Consider the following 13164-nt stretch of genomic DNA (forward strand, 5'->3'; position numbering starts at 1 on the left):
CACAAATCATAAAGTTATAATAGTTATAATAATATCAGAGCCCAGAGGGCAACCAACGCTGTAAGCTTTAAATGTTTGTGTACAAATAATTTAAGATCAAAGAAGTTGTAAAAAACTTTTTGGTAAAACTTAAATTTTTATTAGTTAAACTTTCATAAAAAATAAGGGAAAATAAGTAACTATCGGATATGTGTCGAGTGTTTGTGTTCCTTATTAAATAATTATTGTTATATTTATTATTATTATTGTGTTGAATTTGATTTCAGTGATAAACCGATACATAATATGAGCGAAGACGGTCTGTCAGTATGTATTAACGTATAAGTTTATTTTACGTATGATATATTATTTATAGTGTTATTGTTCAAATTATCGTGATTTTGACAAAATATGTGTCTCTTTAAGGCTTATATAAAAAAAAAATGGTGCATATATTATATCTTTAATATTTTTTAATAGCTATAACCTTATTAGAAACCTTATATTTAAGTTTTATTCTTTTGAATCACTAAACAATTTTTTTATCGACAACTACCTATTAAAGAAATTAAAATGTAAAAATGTATTAAATAGTTAAAAAAAAGTTTCAAAATATTTTAAAAATGATACTATGTAAAGAAAATAATAATATAGATATTTTATGAAAATTTTAAGTGTCTATAGTTATTCGTTTAGATAATAACAAAATAAGAATAAATAATCAAAAAAGGGGGAAAATTAGATTCACGATAAATAACTGTAAGTAATGTATAGGTATACTTAGAAAATAGAAAGTATATTGTAACTGGTAAGTATATGTCTCACATGGTTCTCACATTTTCCATAAAGTATCATTAATACGCAACTACCATTATTGCTACTAACAATGGATCACTATTAAAAATTTAAAATACTTTGAATTATTATTTAAATACGTATATTAATATTTAACATAAGTCCAAAATTCTATTAAAATTGCCTATACTAAGCCCCTTAAATAGCGAGTGTTCAAAATCCTCTTATAATAATAAATAACGTTATTACAATAATAATTATATTATTATAATAATAACTTTATTGCAAATGTATAATAACAGCTTACTGTGATATATAGGATTCTTGTATACTTAAAGAAAGGTCTGGCAATGTCCATAGTCTAAGTTCTATATCTTATTTTAAGGTGCCATAATTTCTAATTTTTGTTAGTTGATATTAATTACCCAGAGCTGTAAATTAAATGCATTCGCGTGTTTATTTTGCTACATCATATAAGAAAATTGATTTTACCAACATTTGTTTTGCGTTAGTTATTATTCAAATACAAAATCTTTTGCATATTTTACGAGTTATGATATTATATAAATGCGTATATTCATGATTTCTTTATATTAGTTCTCTTTTCCTAATAATTATATTTTATATTGTTTTGTTTGTTTAAAATATGACTTGAATTATTAAAATGTAAATAATAAAATAATAATAATAATAATTAATAATTGCCTACTTATTTTAAATACAATTGATTTTTTTTTAAAAAGGTTCATTTTTAATACTGTTATACAATAAAAATAATTAAATTCAAAGTTAGTGGTTATAATTTTATACTTATTTATATACAAATTAGAACATTTAAATCCATTAATTAATAGCAAAAAATATTATCAAGGCTTATAAGTTATAAATCATTTTTAATTAATAAAAACACAGATTCATAGACTAATATTTAATTTTAGAATTTATACTCAATATTACTCATATTATAGGTATTTATTAATTATTTTATAAATTTATGTCGTAGTATTATTACACTTATTATACTTAAAAAGTATAAATTTTAAATTGGTATTAATCACTTTCTTTTGACAATTATATAATAATTTTCAAAAAAAAAGATTTATATTTTTGAAAATAGCTTCACATTTATATTTATCTGTAATCTGTATAAGAAATAAATGTTGATAACAATAAATTCATAAATAGATAAATAAGAACATTATTTTGTAAGTCATTTAGTAAACATTTGTGTAGCATTTTAAATGAAAATAACGATGTAATATTATAATTTATTCATTTTCGTTATGTGTTCTTTTCAAAAATCAAATTATGTTACAAAGTTACGTAAGTATTAAACTAATTTATATTACTGTTACATGCCTATATTTTAACTTTAGTAATATTAAATTAGAGAAGGATTTAAGCTTTATAACGCGTAAAATTCTTGTTGTTATAACTTAATTTTATAGACAACTGGACACCTATACAATATTTCCTGTTACCAGAAAATACTAAACATTTGTCTTCATTAATTTTCATTAAATTTTAGCATCGAGGAAAATAACACAAAATCAACTAATTACTAAGTTTACTAACATAAAATCAAGTAACCCGTGAGACAGTCAAATAAAACTTTAAATTCCTTATTGATCTACGCATAAAATATTATGTTAATAATTTCGGTTTCTCTATCTAAACTCTACACCCAGTCTACGGGATAGGTTAATAAAAACACAGGCTCATCAGTTAATCATTATAGACTCTAAGCCTCTAAAAATGTGTTGCCATAAATCAGATAGCAATTAACTATTATTTTATTATAATATTGTATAAATAGTTACTAATAATACAAAAATATTATTAATTAAATTTCTTATTCTAACAGAAATAGTATAAGAACGTTATAATAATATGTATTGGCCAAAAAAATCCTATTGTATTAATGACATGTGTATAATATTATTAAAACATTTTAATAAAAATTTTATCATGATATAAATCGTGTAATATTATGACAATATAAAAATATCATCAAAATATTTTTTCATACATTCAAAGTAATATTACAGTAACGTTTTTACATCAAAATGTATTTAATATTAAATTCATATTTCAATGCTTATAACTTATGCTCATTAGCGTGTTTTATTTATAATATATTATTAATATGTGCAATGTACATGATGATTATTGCTGTGCATAAAAATCATGATAATACTGTAGTTATATGTATTTAATTAAAGGCAACGTATTACCTATGCACTTACTAAATTTACCATAAAACTGAGATTCATCATAATCTACTAATCTACTATAGTTACATATGTACCTAGATAGTAAATACCAGTATAATATATTCCAGATATATATAAATACTTATTAATACTGTTTAGGTAGCTGTACGTTATAGTAATTAAATTTAAAATATTATAAATCAATCATGAAAGTAATTTAAAATAAAAAACAATATAAAAATAAGTAGATACACTCGTATACTTTTGATTTATATTATACATAAAATGATAATTATCACTGTATTAAATTTTATCTTAATTTAATTTTGACTTTTTAAAAAAGTGAGATGGCGCGCCTAATAAAATATACGTTTTTATAGGTGCTGCAATTTTTACATTCATTTTGTAGATTCGTTATGCGTGTTCATTTGTGTCACTGCTTCTGTCACGGATAATTTAAAAACACACATTTCGATTAGTATATTAGAAAAAAATATATTATGTTACTATAAGTAATATCTTGATTTAAGTTTTATTTATCAATATAGTATGTTTAGTTTTAATTTAAAATAATAATAAGTGTACAATTATTATCCAAGTTATTAATTGATTGTGATTCAAACTTAACAAATTTAATTTCTTTTAATACTAAAATTATTCCAAAATTATATTATAATCGAGTTGTTGGTATTATTATTAATACCTATTGAAACTTTGAACTTTGAAGCTAATAAAAGACTTTTAAATCTTTAAGGTACCTATTTTAAAGATAATAATTTAATATTTTATTTAAATTACATATTGTTTTGTGTGTGTATTTTTACATATAATCACTATACAATCACGAAGCCAAAGATAAAAATTTGGTTTTCTCTTTTTATCAAACATAACAGTAGTTTTTTAAAGTAGCAATTCATCGTAAAACATCTATCGCAAAATTTCTCTTACTGTGAGTACCAAATCTTTTTTAGAATAGTGCTTAATTTCATCAGTCTAAAATTGGTAGTAAAAAAAAAAATTGTTTTACGTGCTGACTCTCATTTAAGTGAAGCCAAATTTAAAAAGGCAATATTAATGTAAATTAAGTTAAAATATATCAAGTTTAATTATATTCTATATCATATTTTTATATTGAAGAAAAACTTACTATATTTCATCTAAATTCTCTTTCATTTAATTACTTTTCAAATTCATCGAATAAATCGTTATTCAGAATATAAAAATACTTTGTAAATATATTTTCAATTTCTACTTCATAAGAATTTGTGTTAATATTTTTACTGCGACATATCGAATTATATGGAAAGCTTTCAATTTTATCCAATACTTCACCTAACCTTTTTGAACTAAAAATAGATATAAATTTGAAATATGTTAATAATGAGAAAATTATTATATTTTATATTTTTAATTCACTAAATTATCATTTAAATAGGTATTATTTTATGTTGGTATATTTAATTTTATTTATCAATAATAAGTTGAGTAACTTTTGATGGGACTTTGACAGTTAATGCTAGTGTATAAATATGATCAGAACTTCTTGGGATACTGTATTCTATAAATATTCAAGTTAATATTAATAATTAAAGTCAAACTATCAACATTGAAATTATTATGATAATTGATAATGTATATTATTATAATATAATAATATAATAATATAATGACTAGAAATTTGTTGCGTTTACTATTTGTTATTTTTAAACATAAATACATTTATTATATTATTATACATTATAATACCTCAATTTAATGAAACGTGATAGTGTGATACTCGCATACTCGCAGCATAATCATAATATATATATATATTATATATATACCTGATGTATTGCAACGTTTAGTTACATTATATTCATTTTGAATTGATCTCTTAAACGTAGTGGTTTCTTTAGACTTGCGGTTGTTTTCATTTTGATATTTTCTCTTTATGATGCGCCTATAGTTATATACAAATAATTAAAAATATAAGATATAGACTAGTGCTCATAAATAAATCTAATGTAAACTAAAATAGCGATAGGTGAAACTTGAGTAAAAATAGACATATATATACATAAAACGTTTATCGAGAATAACTTACTATCCTGAAATTCTTCAATAAGCGCCGAGAAAAATTATAGTTTATGACTTTGAAAGGCGATGATGGTGTATGAAATATGTAAGTTATCTTCATAAATCTTACTTCCCGGCACCTGCCACCTGGTGATTATAATTTTACATATTGATACACTAATACTATAAACTATTTAATATAAATATAGTAGTATAATGTGCTTGACATATACATAAAACAGTTTTTAAGAATAACTTACTACTATGTGATTCTAAAATATGTGAATTAAAAGTATTACGATTTGTGACTCTTAAAGATGGCGATAGTGTAACTTTATCTGTATTTTTTAGGTCAAGATATTCTAAACAGAACAAAAAAATTAGATATAATTTATTAAATTATTAAGATTATTTATTTATCCTAAAATTATTTTTTATATATATTAATTATTCTAAATTATAAAATATATTATGATATTTTATGTTTCTTTTTTAAATAATTCATTTATTTTCATAAAATTGTAATTATTGATGTGTATATTTACTAGATAATGTACCTATTCATTTTTATTACCTGAAAACATCATTCCTTCCACGACGCTAAAATTATGGATCTCCATTCGTGTTGTCACTATTTTTGCTAACAGCAGTTTTATTATCATAATAATTATATACAATTATAATCTAATAAGTAATTATAATTATTATTTTATTATTATTATAATAGTAATATTACAAATTATACATGAATTAATATTACTGAATCACGCAAATTATCTTTATAATTAATTAAAAAATTATAGATCATTCTAATTTTATTTGTATCCGGACTATAAGTTTGGGGAATTTTCACTAAACTTGTAATACCATCACAGTTTGTTGATTGTTTTCTTACCACTTCATGGTCTAAACTCTAAATGTAATGTTAGTTCAGAAATTTTAACTTTTACCAAGCTTCTTGTAAGCTGTCTATTATAATGTAATATTAAACATATTATTTTAAATGATTGGTACCTACAATAATAATAATAATAATAATAAACAATAGTTATTAATACCCTGCCAAGAAAATAGTCATAATCTACATTATTTGGTTGAAATTTAGTAATAGTTGGCAGAGTTTTTTATATATTTTTTTTTTGCCATGCACATAAATCATTTTTCACCCAATATGAAGGTACAGCATCAACAATAGCTTCATTTAAAAAAATACTATATTCATCCTGAAATTTTATCTGGTTCAGTAAAAAAATATAACATTCATTAAATAATCAAAGTATGTATTAATGTATTATTATCTAACTAACTTTATTTGTTTAAAAATATTTTATATAGAAAACAGCAATTGATTTATTTTCAAAATTAAATATCATAACTTTTTCGTTTTTATAAAATATTAGCTTGTTTGTAAAGTATTAGATCAATATTCAATTATATTAACTATAATATATGGATAAATGTAACGATTTTTTAATTTAATCTTTTACGATGAACATAAAAGGCGTACAATCAAATAACACATATTAAAATGACTTAGTCGGTATTTGTTGAATATGCTGTATTAGTATTAATAAAATTTATAATCTCATTTTTATATTGAAACAAAAAAAAAAGAATCAGCAACTATTTGTGATTTAAATTTTAAATTAAAAAATAATAATTCGTTATACTGTGGATTAGTAATATTTTTCATTAGTGGACATCTGTTATGAGTGCCAGCTAATCTAAATTTTTTTTTTTTTTGGATTTGACATTGTTATTAAGGTTACTGCATTCTATTGATACAATGATACTTAAGCATTACTTGTTCTAAAAATGTATATTTTACAAATATAATATTATACATAATTATGTTTCAAAAATATTTGTTTAATTATGTAATACATATTATTAAACACACAATTAATAACAAAATTTATAAATTTAATTTTAATTTATTATAAAAATACTATTTATGGTAATTTTAGTTTATAACTTATAAATTACAATTATGGAATTATAATGTTTTTAAAATAATATTAGTGTTGACATAGAATAATAAAATATAATAATTAACATTTTAATTACGGAAATGTTATCTGGAAGGCATATGCATAACAAATAAAAATAATTTTATATGCTTAATACTAATAATATTTATTTTTACTGAATTGTGTTAGATTTTTAATTTCTATAGAAATTAATTTTAAAAAATTTTGTAACAAAATAATACAACGATTTTTTATGAAATTACATAATATGATAAATTTCAACGAAAAAATGATATTTTGAAAAATTTCACTGAATAATATCAAAATGATGTGAATCATCAATCACAATTAGACCTTTTATGGAATTTTTTGATTTACTCTGAAAATATATATATTTTTTTTAAATTTAATTTAGATCAATAATAGTTTGAATAATAAAAGTGTCACCTTTTTATCGCCGTTTTCAAGAAATCAATATAGGTTTTAGTTTTAATTTATATTAGAATTTTCTAAAACCTAATATAACTTTTCATAGTTACGAATATAATATATTATAAAATTTTACATAATTGAAAAATAATATTTTTGCATAATATTATTGCTAAACGCTAAATCTTTTTTTATGCTATTTATAGACATTTAAAATGTTTCAATTTTATTTTTCAATTTATTTTATTGAGTTTTTAATTTGTATTTTGCAAAGTATGAAAAATATATTTTTTTATATGCACTAATTTATCAATGAACTAAAAAATATAATATATATATCCATTACAATAACCTCAATGACACTCAATGGGATGTAGATACATTGGTTACCTACTAATTATTATACCATTCAGCAGAGCGACTTCTGCGTTTTATTACGTGACCATAACTAATTTATTTTCAAAATAAATTATAGATGACTGGTCAGTTTCACTTGTTAGTTGTCTTTGATTATATTATATACAGTTAATATTAGCTAATAGTACTTTTATCGTGACAAAATAATCTCATTTAAGAAAACAAACCACTACATACTAAATACCACTATAGATATTACAATTGACAAATTAAAAATGTATTATCTCTAAGTATTAAGTATTATGACATATATTAAATGATAATACTTAATAAATAACAAATAAGGATTTATATGTAAATCCAATAAATCCATATTTTTTACACTTTTATCATAAAAAACTGATTAAATACTTAAATGTTTCGTATGCATAGATTATACCAGTAAAAGTAGTTAATTTAGTAAAATTTAATATTATAGTTATTTTTTTTTAAAAAATTGCATAATCATAGCATATTTTAAAAGCTTTAAACAAAATATTATAAACTTTGATCAGTTTGATTAAATTGTTGTTGTAATGAATAAATTAAGCTATTTCCAGCCTAATATATATTAGACCGTTCAACTGAATCATTTTCTGAATATTCTATACAATACTAACTTATAATTTTTTATTAGAGCTACCTACCTATTTAAATTGTTTTTAATAAATTAATCAAAAATAATCAAAAATACTTTACAATTTATACATTTGAATAACTTAACACCACTTTTCTATAGGTATTTTTATGGATAAACTTATGTATTTTTGATGCATATTCTCTATTCGTTTTAGAAATAATAATATGTACAATGTACATATTATACAATATTTTTTTAATAAAAATTTGGACGGACCCCGAGTAACAGCAATGACTTGCCATCAATGCTATACTACAATAGAATAAATACCAAAAGAAAATATTAATTTCACGATCACTATAAAAATAGCTGGTCTCACACATATTATTATCATCATCCTTATTTATAATTTTGTAATTACTGTGTGATATCGGTAGACTATATACTATATGTATATAATACACGGTGTATTATAATACTAGTGGGCGAAAATCGCCACTAATATTATTATACTCGTAAACGCAAATCACTATTTGTATTATTATATCTGTTTAAGCTGTGTATATAGTAATATATAGGTAATATTTATTTAGATGTGGTAACAGCTGGCCAGTCTATGTTTCACAAATTGTAAACTTTTATTGTTTATTTTCTATTTATTAAAATTATATACCTACGTTATATTTGGTAGTAAGTACCTAACAGTTCGCACTATTAATAATTATTTATTTGGTTTTATCTCTGATTAGCTGTGAATTAAATTTATCTCTATTATTACTACATTTACAAACACATAATAAACAACAACACGTAGATGCGTTTATTATAATATATTTAATACTTATAAACAATAAATTGTTCGTACAAATTGTGAAAACATTTATTATTATTTTTATCTGTTAGACCAGAGTCCAGAAGGGCTGTATTATTGTACAATTGTAATTGTTAAACTAGAAGAGGACTGCTTTTCGTTACAGTATTCTTAAGAATTTCTTATACTTATGTTATACATTTTATATTATATTATACCACAACACGCTACACGCCAACACTTGTCATCAATTTATTATGTGTCTACATATATTTCTAGTACTTAAGAAGTTAAGAATACACTCCCATGCATACATACACACACGCATAAGTACATTTCCACATAATGTAGCTCGTCAGAATTTTCCCGACAATCCAGACCACTGCTGTTCAAACTAATACACCACACACACACACAGCTATTCTTCCATTATTTTAATTTATAGGTGTAAGTGGTGTGCACGAAGTAAATTAGTGTCCTGGCGTGCGTATTATCGCTAACGCTCCCAGAGTATACGTATCATACTCTTAATGATACAAAGTAATTATAATAACTGATAACTAGCTATATTATAATAGTTAATAGCAAAACAAATTTTAAGCTATTGTTAACTTAATCTCAATACTTAATACAAAACATTAACGTTGCTGTTGTTAATCGTGATTGTTGAGTTTTTTTTTAGCTTTTCACTAATAAATAGGTAATTAAATAAATTTAAAACATTCAGGTTTCTATTAAAATTACTTATACTTACTTTAGATTCAGAGCGGAGTGAATTTGTTTTATAATGAAATTTGTTTTGTTTTTTTTCTTTTTGCCTGACCTCAACTTTATGAACAGTAAAAATGTATCGATAATAAAAGTTGTCGTTAATTAAAAAAATGATCGTTGATATTTAACTTTGAAAGTAGTTTCTGGTAGCAATTTAAACCAAGTTGATACTCCGGAAAATAAAATGTAAACATTTCCTAGTAAACTTATCCAGAAAAACAAAAACTTATATAATCTGAAAAAGTATAACATTATTATCCCTTAATTGTCGATCAATAATAATTTTATTAGTAATCGAAGTGTTGGATACCGTTTAGTTACCACCTATTTTTTAATATTTTGATTTTTTCCATTAAATAGCTCTTATATTCAATTGTAATGTTAAAAACATTATTGCTTTTTACAACACTTCTATTCTTACTATACTGCGAGTAGTAGTAAACTAGTAACTATCATTTTTTTTTTTTTTTTAATCGATTATCATTTATGTATAAACGGCGCAATGTGTATGCAATATGAATACACCTTACAATAGACAAGATAATATTTTAAAATTGTCTAATTACTTAAATATTACACTATTTGTTTATATTTTTATTTTGTCATAAACTCATAACATAACATAACCATATCTTAATTTAGAATTTTGTAAATAACAATTACATGTCATGCTATTTAAAATTGGAAACCATTTAAATGATGCCAATTACCAAAATAATTATATTTAATGTTTTATTGTTAAAATCTAGAAAAATCTATATTTGTAAAGAAAAATGTACCATGTGAGTTTATACTAAGATTAAAATTATGTATAAAAAACAACATCACGTTATAACATCCTCGAGTACAATTCACTTTCTCATCTAGAAACTAAACTGTGAGTAAACTTTCTTTAAATAACCATAGTAAAGCTATAATATAAGCAAAGATAACAAATACTAGTAGAGAAAAACAACAATAAAGTTTTATTAATAACCACTAGTTGCATTAAAACCACCGAATGTAGCCTTACTTATTACATGTAAATATTATATTTAGATAATACTAATAAAGTTTAAATAGGTAAGTAATAAACAAAAGTTCATAGCATAGGGAACATACATAAGGCTGAAAAAAACAAACTATGTACTTACATCAAGATAACACAAATATAAATAAAATAAAATAATATATATAATTAGTTAATTGTTAAAGCATGTAACAGTAGTAACTGGTAGAGGAAAGTTCAAAAAGATACGTATAAAAGACAACTCTTTGTGATGACTCCAACTGTAAGTTCTTATGTAACTGATTTACTGAGACGTCACCAGACTCATTTATTGAGATTTGAGGGTATGAAAACTAAAATTTTAAACTTAGTCCTTACATGATATTACAGTTTTTAATTGCTTATTAGTTATAAAAACTATACATTTATTTTTTGTACAAAAAAATAAATCTAACAAGATACCCTAAGTGGCCTAAATAACATTCTGACCTTTAAATTTAGTAACAGGTCATCTTAATATTAAAAGCAACAAAATTGATTATTTTAAAAGTAAAATTGATGATGTTATGTGTTAGACGGGAACTACAGTGTAAGTATAACGTCCTTGTTAATATGAAAAAACAATTTTAACCACATTTTAGGACAATATAAAATATTATTTACATTAATTATTAAAATGTAATCATTTTGCCTATTATTATTTATTACCTAAAAATCACTTATTAGTTATTACTATGCATAGATATAGATATGCATTAATAATTCATACTTCATAGGTTAAATGGTATATAATTTTATTTACACTAATATAATAAAAAACATATAATTTACAAAATTAATTATAAAAACTAAGTAAATGTTTAACAAGTTACTAGGTATGAAGAATCATTACTCTGTTCATATCTCTCTTTTAAGTAGACCCTATCCCAAATTAGGTAATTTATATTGCACTTTCGTCAATCAGACAAATTGAACACATAATTTACAGCCAATTTTCTCAAAATGGCCGATAAATTGTCTTTCAGTGAATGCAAGCAATCATCAATGACAATATTGTTATCGTAAATTAGGGATTTTATATAACATAATATCTGTTTTTATGTAGAAACAATGACCAAATATTTTTTTACTTAACATAATATTTTATTTATACAGTGGCAGTGGAGGAAAAGAAACCAACCATCAATTAACTTAACCATTAGTGGACAACTTATAAAATATCTACTTCTAAACATTGCCTACAATTTAAAATAAATTCTAAAGAATTATTTTAAGAAGTTCACTAATAAACAAAAATAAATATTAAATTAAACATTTAATCTTTATTTAGTTAATGATATCATTTATTAAGATTTTTTACCTAATTAATTCCCAAAGTTAGTGAATTTTAATTAACTCTAAAAATAAATTAGTTAAAATATTGGAGTTAAGTTAAACTTAATTTTTTTATTGAAATTAACTTAATAAATAATGAGAATAATAAGCTATACTCAATTTAATCAAGTTACATTAATTTACGAATAGTTAAATGATAAATATTAAACATAACAAAATAATTATTGATGGTACCCAAAAATTAAATTCTTGTTACCATTAGACAGAATTATTCAATAATTTTTTTTTTTTTTTTAACAGACATTTATATTAAAATAGATAATAGCTGGTTATAAATTTAAATTAATATAGACTTAACTCAAATTAGTAAGTTAATTGATGGTCTCTGTTTTTAATATTTATTATTTAATTTTAAAAATATTCAATTATTTTAATGAAAGCATTAGGTTCCAAAAAAAAAAAAAAAAAATAGTTTGATAAATAAAAAAATTATAAGAATATATTATAGTAATTAATAACTAATAAGGTGTGTAAAATACCAAAATAATTAGTCAATGAATTAAAATTACCTACTTAATGATAATTGTATATTATACATAACAATTATTATTATACAATTAACAAATAATAATACACATTCTTTCTTCAATTACAGTGTTAATATTATTTATAATTATTTGTAAGTTATACAGTCATCCAAGATTTAGAATTATATTTAATTTATTTTCCAATTATAATCTTACTTATAATGTCATTACTAACAATCTAACAACATAAAATAAGTACAGCACACGGCTTAAGATAGTCCTATCTAAAGCCGTGGTACAGCATAAATATAA

At 21.9% G+C, this 13164-nt stretch overlaps 1 long non-coding RNA gene across 1 annotated transcript; it reads right to left on the reverse strand.

The window, feature by feature from the left end:
- Positions 1–2889: 2889 nt before the first annotated feature.
- LOC114123504 (uncharacterized) lies at positions 2890–5386 on the reverse strand. The gene is made up of 3 exons (XR_003592359.2): positions 5074–5386; positions 4814–4929; positions 2890–3429 (listed from the first exon to the last, which is right to left on the reverse strand). It is a non-coding gene; the product is annotated as an uncharacterized LOC114123504 (long non-coding RNA).
- Positions 5387–13164: the final 7778 nt, after the last annotated feature.

The sequence above is a fragment of the Aphis gossypii genome, chromosome X (genome assembly GCF_020184175.1).
Source record: "Aphis gossypii isolate Hap1 chromosome X, ASM2018417v2, whole genome shotgun sequence".
Lineage (NCBI taxonomy): Eukaryota > Metazoa > Arthropoda > Insecta > Hemiptera > Aphididae > Aphis > Aphis gossypii.